Source organism: Balaenoptera acutorostrata, chromosome 5, assembly GCF_949987535.1.
Source record: "Balaenoptera acutorostrata chromosome 5, mBalAcu1.1, whole genome shotgun sequence".
NCBI lineage: Eukaryota > Metazoa > Chordata > Mammalia > Artiodactyla > Balaenopteridae > Balaenoptera > Balaenoptera acutorostrata.
Window position 1 is genome coordinate 24,012,271 of NC_080068.1, and position 8,275 is coordinate 24,020,545.

Sequence of the window (8,275 nt, forward strand, 5' to 3'; positions counted from 1 at the left end):
AAATTTCCTATTTCCTTTCTTACATATTTTACTGTTTGATCTTTATCTTTAAGATCAACCTAGAGTAGTAAAAATACAATATTAATCAGATTGTATATTTTAATGCCTGTGATTATAGAGGCCATGCACCAGGGTGGTTGGTGTATGGGCTTTGGACTTTCATTGCCTGGATATGAATCTGGCTCCGCCACCTCCTGGCTGTGAGTCTTGGGCAAACTATCTCATCCAAGTGTGTCTGTTTCCTTTTAAGGTTGTTGTGAGGAATAATAAGACGGTTACAGGTAAAACACTCAGAATAGTGTTAAGCATAGAGTAATCACTCAACAAATACTAGCTATTATTATTAGCTACATATAATGTAAATAAAGTTCTGCCATCACATTCCCCCTTTGTAGCTAATGTGCTGAATTAATCCAATTTGCACTAATTTGTCAAAAATATCCAAATAGTCTCACGTGAAATTACTCCTAAAGAAAGAATCTTTTATACAGCAGAGGAATGCTTAGCAGCTTCTTTAGAGATGCCAGGTTCTCTCCAGGAATCTCCTGATCACATGCACTTCAGATGTCATAATTGGTACTCAGAGCCCTTAGAGATGTCTCCTGGGTTATTGCTTAGAAAAACCTCTGAGAAAGCCATAGTAAACACTAGCTTCCAATGTGCTTCATTTTTTTTTTTTTTTGGCTGAGCTGCATGGCTTGCAGGATCTTAGTTCCCCGACCAGGGATCGAACCTTGGCCCCAGGCAGTGGAAGGGCAGAGTCCTAACCACTGGACCGCCAGGGAATCTCCAATGTGCTTCATTATTGCAACCGAATTTTGAGATCATGACAGAGTGTGATAATCCTGATTAGTTTACTAATTCTCTTCATTTTAGACTTTCTTCAGCTCTGTTACCCCCAACACCCATTACCACGCACACACACACACACACACTCTTACATCTCACACACCACACTTAAAAATGAGCGAAAATGATTTGTTATATAAGTATATTTGCCTTAATGTTTATGCTTTTGAATCCTGTTTTAGGGAAGATTGTATTTTAGTAAAGATTTCTATCCTTACCTTAACCTCCTTCCTAGCCTTATTAATTCTATGAGACATGGTAGACTAGTCTTATGCTGAATTTGAAATCGTTGGGTATGTTATGATTTAAGGTACTTCATTCATTCATTCATATTATGGATAGACAGGTAAAACATGGATAATTTTTTTCCTGATTGGATTTTCTTAATCTTTTTTAAAAAATTGAGGTGAAACGGACATAACGATCAATTAACCGTTATAAAGTATACTATTCAGGGGCATTGAGTGTATTCCTAATCTGGTCAACCACCACCTCTCTCTAGTTTCAAACTTTCTTAATACTCCAGAATAATACCCCATACCCATTAAGTAATCACTCCACATTCCGTCCTTCCCTCATCCCCTGTTTTATGACTCTATGGTCTTGCCTAGTCTAGTTATATCATATAAAAGGGATCATACAATATGTGACATTTTGTGTCTGGCTTCTTTTACTTAACATAATGTTTTTAAGGTTCACCTAACTGTACCATGTGTCAGTACTTTTCTCCTGTTTATTGTTGAACAAAATCCCACTGTATTTATATATCACAATCTATTTTTTCCATTCATCCATTGACAGGCATTTGGGTGTTTCCATCTTTTGGCTTCTATGAATAATGCTGCTATAAACATTCATATACAAGCTTCTGTGTGGATATATGCTTTCATTTCTCTTGGGTGGAGTGGAATTGCTGGGTCATATGGCAACACTATGTTTGACTTTTTGAGGAACTGCCAAAATGTTTTCCACAGTGGCTGCATCATTATACATTCCCACCGGCAACATACAAAGGTACTTATTTCTCCATATCCTTGCCAATACTTATTTTCCATTTTTGTTGTTGTTGTTTTTATTAAAGCCACACTACTGGGTGTGAAGTAATATCTCATTGTGGTTTTGATTTGCATTTTCTAATGACCAATGATATTGAACATCTTTTCATTTGCTTATTGACCATTTGTATATCTTCTTTGGAGAAACGTCTGTTCATGGTCTTTGCCCATTTTTATTTTTATTTATTTATTTATTTATTTTGAGAAGGAAAGAATTTTATTTGAGCCAAACTGAGGATTATAACACAGGCAGCAGACTCTCAGAAAGCTCTGAGAACTGTTTGTCTGTTAGAAGGCATAGTCATACACATTTTTCTTTTTAACATCTTTATTGGAGTATAATTGCTTTACAATGGTGTGTTAGTTTCTGCTTTATAACAAAGTGAATCAGTTATACATATACTTATATCCCCATATCTCTTCCCTCTTGTGTCTCCCTCCCTCACACCCTCCCTATACCACCCCTCTAGGTGGTCACAAAGCACCGAGCTGGTCTCCCTATGCTATGCGGCTGCTTCCCACTAACTATTTATTTTACATTTGGTAGTGTGTATATGTCCATGCCACTCTCTCACCTTATCCCAGCTTACCCTTCCCCCTCCCCATGTCCTCAAGTCCATTCTCTAGTAGGTCTGTGTCTTTATTCCCGTCTTGCCCCTAGGTTCTTCAGAACTTTTTTTTTCTTCTTATTTTCCATATATGTGTGTTAGCATATGGTATTTATTTTTCTCTTTCTGACTTACTTCACTATGTATGATAGGATCTAGGTCCATCCACCTCACTACAAATAACTCAAATTCCATTCTTTTTATGGCTGAGTAATATTCCATTGTATATTTGTGCCACATCTTCTTTATCCATTCATCCGATGATGGACACTTAGGTTGCTTCCATGTCCTGGCTATTGTAAATAGAGCTGCAATGAACATTTTGGTACATGACTCTTTTTGAATTATGGTTTTCTCAGGGTATAGGCCCAGTAGTGGGATTGCTGGGTCATACGGTAGTTCTATTTTTAGTTTTTTAAGGAACCTCCATACTGTTCTCCATAGTGGTTGTATCAATTTACATTCCCACCAACAGTGCAAGAGGGTTCCCTTTTCTCCACACCCTCTCCAGCATTTATTGTTTGTAGATTTTTTGATGATGGCCATTCTGACCGGTGTGAGATGATATCTCATTGTAGTTTTGATTTGCATTTCTCTAATGATTAATGATGTTGAGCATTCTTTCATGTGTTTGTTGGCAATCTGTCTATCTTCTTTGGAGAAATGTCTATTTAGGACTTCTGCCCATTTTTGGATTGGGTTGTTTGTTGTTTTGATATTGAGCTGCATGAGCTACTTATAAATTTTGGAGATCAATCCTTTGTCAGTTGCTTCATTTACAAATATTTTCTCCCATTCTGAGAGTTGTCTTTTCATCTTGTTTATGGTTTCCTTTGCTGTGCAAAAGCTCTTAAGTTTCATTAGGTCCCATTTGTTTATTTTTGTTTTTGTTTCCATTTCTGTAGGAGGTGTGTCAAAAGGATCTTGCTGTGACTTATGTCATAGACTGTTCTGCCTATGTTTTCCTCAAAGAGTTTGATAGTGTCTGGCCTTACATTTAGGTCTTTAATCCATTTTGAGTTTATTTTTGTGTATGGTGTCAGGGAGTGTTCTAATTTCATTCTTTTACATGTAGCTGTCCAGTTTTCCCAGCACCACTTATTGAAGAGGCTGTCTTTTCTCCCTTGTATATTCTTGCCTCCTTTATCAAAGATAAGGTGACCATATGTGCGTGGGTTTATCTCTGGGCTTTCTATCCTGTTCCATTGATATTTCTGTTTTTGTGCCAGTACCATATTGTCTTGATTACTGTAGCTTTGTAGTATAGTTGAAGTCAGGGAGCCTGATTCCTCCAGCTCAGTTTTTCTTTCTCAAGATTGCTTTGGCTATTCGGGGTCTTTTGTGTTTCCATACAAATTGTGAAATTTTTTGTTCTAGTTCTGTGAAAAATGCCAGTGGTAGTTTGATAGGGATTGCATTGAACCTGTAGATTGCTTTGGGTAGTAGAGTCATTTTCACAATGTTGATTCTTCCAGTCCAAGAACATGGTATCTCTCTCCATCTATTTGTACTATCTTTAATTTCTTTCATCAGTGTCTTATAATTTTCTGCATACAGGTCTTTTGTCTCCTTAGGTAGGTTTATTCCTAGATATTTTATTCTTTTTGTTGCAATGGTAAATGAGAGTGTTTTCTTAATTTCATTTTCAGATTTTTCATCATTAGTGTATAGGAATGCTAGAGATTTCTGTGCATTAATTTTGGATCCTGCTACTTTACCAAATTGATTGATTAGCTCTAGTAGTTTTCTGGTAGCATCTTTAGGATTCTCTATGTATAGTATCATGTCATCTGCAAACAGTGACAGCTTTACTTCTTCTTTTCTGATTTGGATTCCTTTTATTTCTTTTTCTTCTCTGATTGTTGTGGCTAAAACTTCCAAAACTATGTTGAATAATAGTGGTGACAGTGGGCAACGTTGTCTTGTTCCTGATCTTAGTGGAAATGGTTTCAGTTTTTCACCATTGAGGACGATGTTGGCTGTGGGTTTGTCATTTATGGCCTTTATTATGTTGAGGTAAGTTCCCTCTATGCCTACTTTCTGGAGGGTTTTTATCATAAATGGGTGTTGAATTTTGTCGAAAGGTTTTTCTGCATCTATTGAGATGATCATATGGTTTTTCTCCTTCAATTCGTTAATATGGTGTATCACATTGATTGATTTGCATATATTGAAGAATCCTTGCATTCCTGGGATAAACCCCACTTGATCATGGTGTATGATCCTTTTAATGTGCTGTTGGATTCTGTTTGCTAGTATTTTGTTGAGCATTTTTGCATGTATGTTCATCAGTGATATTGGTCTGTAATTTTCTTTCTCTGTGACATCTTTGTCTGGTTTTGGTATCAGGGTGATGGTGGCCTCATAGAATGAGTTTGGGAGTGTTCCTCCCTCTGCTATATTTTGGAAGAGTTTGAGAAGGATAGGTGTTAGCTCTTCTCTAAATGTTTGATAGAATTCGCCCGTGAAGCCATCTGGTCCTGGGCTTTTGTTTGTTGGAAGATTTTTAATCACAGTTTCAATTTCAGGGCTTCTGATTGGTCTGTTCATATTTTCTATTTCTTCCTGGTTCAGTCTCGGAAGCTTGTACATTTCTAAGAATTTGTCCATTTCTTCCAGGTTGTCCATTTTATTGGCATAGAGTTGCTTGTAGTAATCTCTCACGATCCTTTGTATTTCTGCAGTGTCAGTTGTTACCTCTCCTTTTTCATTTCTAATTCTATTGATTTGAGTCTTCTCCCTTTTTTTCTTGACAAGTCTGGCTGATGGTTTATCAATTTTGTTTGTCTTCTCAAAGAAGCAGCTTTTAGTTTTATTGATCTTTGCTATCGTTTCCTTCATTTCTTTTTCATTTATTTCTGATCTGATCTTTATGATTTCTTTCCTTCTGCTAACTTTGGGGGTTTTTTGTTCTCCTTTCTCTAATTGCTTTAGATGTAAGGTTCGGGTATTTATTTGAGATGTTTCTTGTTTCTTAAGGTAGGATTGTATTGCTATAAACTTCCCTCTTAGAACTGCTTTTGCTGCATCCTATAGGATTTGGGTCGTCGTGTTTTCATTGTCATTTGCTTCTAGGTATTTGTTGATTTCCTCTTTGATTTCTTCAGTGATCTCTTGGTTATTTAATAGTGTATTGTTTATCCTCCATGTGTTTGTATTTTTTACAGATTTTTTTCCTGTAATTGATATCTAGTCTCATAGCATTGTGGTCCGAAAAGATACTTGATACGTTTTCAATTTTCTTAAACTTACTGAGGCTTGATTTGTGACCCAAGATATGATCTACCCTGGAGAACATTCCATGAGCACTTGAGAAGAAAGTGTATTCTGTTGTTTTTGGATGGAATGCCCTATAAATATCAATTAAGTCCATCTTGTTTAATGTATCATTTAAAGCTTGTGTTTCCTTATTTATTTTCATTTTGGATGATCTGTCCATTGGTGAAAGTGGGGTGTTAAAGTCCCCTAATATGATTGTGTTAATGTCGATTTCTCCTTTTATGGCTGTTAGTGTTTGCCTTATGTATTGAGGTGCTCCTATGTTGGGTGCATAAATATTTACAATTGTTATATCTTCTTCTTGGATTGATCCCCTGATCATTATGTAGTGTCCTTCTTTGTCTCTTGTAATAGTCTTTGTTTTAAAGTCTGTTTTGTCTGATATGAGAATTGCTACTCCAACTTTCTTTTCATTTCCATTTGCATGAAATATCTTTTTCCATCCCCTCACTTTCAGCCTGTATGTGTCCCTAGGTCTAAAGTGGGTCTCTTGTAAACAGCATATATACAGGTCTTCTTTTTGTATCCATTCAGCCAGTCTATGTCTTTTGGTTGGAGCATTTAATCCATTTACATTTAAGGTAATTATCGATATGTATGCTCCTATTACCATTTTCCTAATTGTTTTGGGTTTTTCATTGTAGGTCTTTTCTTTCTCTTGTGTTTCCTGCCTAGAGAAGTTCCTATAGCATTTGTTGTAATGCTGGTTTGGTGGTGCTGAATTCTCTTAGCTTTTGCTTGTCTGTAAAGGTTTTAATTTCTCCCTCAAATCTGAGTGAGATCCTTGCTGGATAGAGTAATCTTGGTTGTAGGTTCTTCCCTTTCATCACTTTATATATGTCCTGCCACTCCCTTCTGGCTTGCAGAGTTTCTGCTGAAAGATCAGCTGTTAACCTTATGGGGATTCCTTTGTATGTTATTTGTTGTTTTTCCCTTGCTGCTTTTAATATTTTTTCTTTGTATTTAATTTTTGATAGCTTGATTAATATGTGTCTTGGCATGTTTCTCCTTGGATTTATGCTGTATGGGATTCTCTGTGCTTCCTGGACTTGATTAACTATTTCCTTTCCCATATTAGGGAAGTTTTCAACTATAATCTCTTCAAATATTTTCTCAGTCCCTTTCTTTTCCTCTTCTTCTGGGACCCCTATAATTCGAATGTTGGTGCGTTTAATGTTGTCCCAGAGGTCTCTGAGACTGTCCTCAATTCTTTTTATTCTTTTTTCTTTATTCTGCTCTGCAGTAGTTATTTCTACTATTTTATCTTCGAGGTCACTTATCCGTTCTTCTGCCTCAGTTATTCTGCTATTGATCCCTTCTAGAGAATTTTTAATTTCATTTACTGTGTTATTCATGATTGTTTGTTTGCTCTTTAGTTCTTCTAGGTCCTTGTTAAACATTTCTTGTATTTTCTCCATTGTATTTCCAAGATTTTGGATCATCTTTACTATCATCATTCTGAATTCTTTTTCAGGTAGACTGCCTATTTCCTCTTCATTTGTTAGGTCTGGTGGGTTTTTACCTTGCTCCTTCATTTGCTGTGTGTTTCTCTGTCTTCTCATTTTGCTTAACTTACTGTGTTTGGGGTCTCCTTTTCGCAGGCTGCAGGTTCGTAGTTCCCGTTGTTTTTGGTGTCTTCCCCCAGTGGCTAAGGTTGGTTCAGTGGGTTGTGTAGGCTTCCTGGTGGAGGGGACTAGTGCCTATGTTCTGGTAGATGAGGCTGGATCTTGTCTTTCTGGTGGGCAGGTCCACGTCTGGTGGTGTGTTTTGGGGTGTCTGTGACCTTATTATGATTTTAGGCAGCCTGTCTGCTAATGGGTGGTGTTGTGTTCCTGTCTTGCTAGTTGTTTGGCATAGGGTGTCCAGCACTGTAGCTTGCTGGTCGTTGAGTGGAGCTGGGTCTTGGCATTGAGATGAAGATCTCTGGGAGATTTTCGCCCTTTGATATTACGTGTAGCTGGGAGGTCTCTGGTGCACCAATGTCCTGAACTTGGCTCTCCCACCTCAGAGGCACAGCCCTGATGCCTTAAACGTAGGGAGTAAACCACCGGGGGAGCATCCAGAAAAGCAAGGCTCTGTGCTATTTAGGAAAAAACCATCCTGGACAAGCGCCCCAGAGCCTCTCCTCAGACGTTGGGGCTCAGACAGGCAGCACTTGTCTCCGGCAGATGTGACCACACGCAGGCACTTGTCTGCTCATTTTTCAAACTGGGTTGTCTGTCTCTTTGTGTTGAGTTGTTAAGAGTTCTTTATATATTCTGGACATTAAAACCTTATCAGCTATGTGGTTTGCAAATATTTTCTTCCATTCTGTAGGTTGCCTTTTCACATTTTTTTTTTTTTTTTTTAATGAGGATCTTGAATCAGATGCGTATGTTTGATTGATTGATTGATTGATTGATTTTGGCTGTGTTGGGTCTTCGTTTCTGTGCGAGGGCTTTCTCCAGTTGTGGCAAGCGGGGGCCACTCTTCATCGCGATGCGC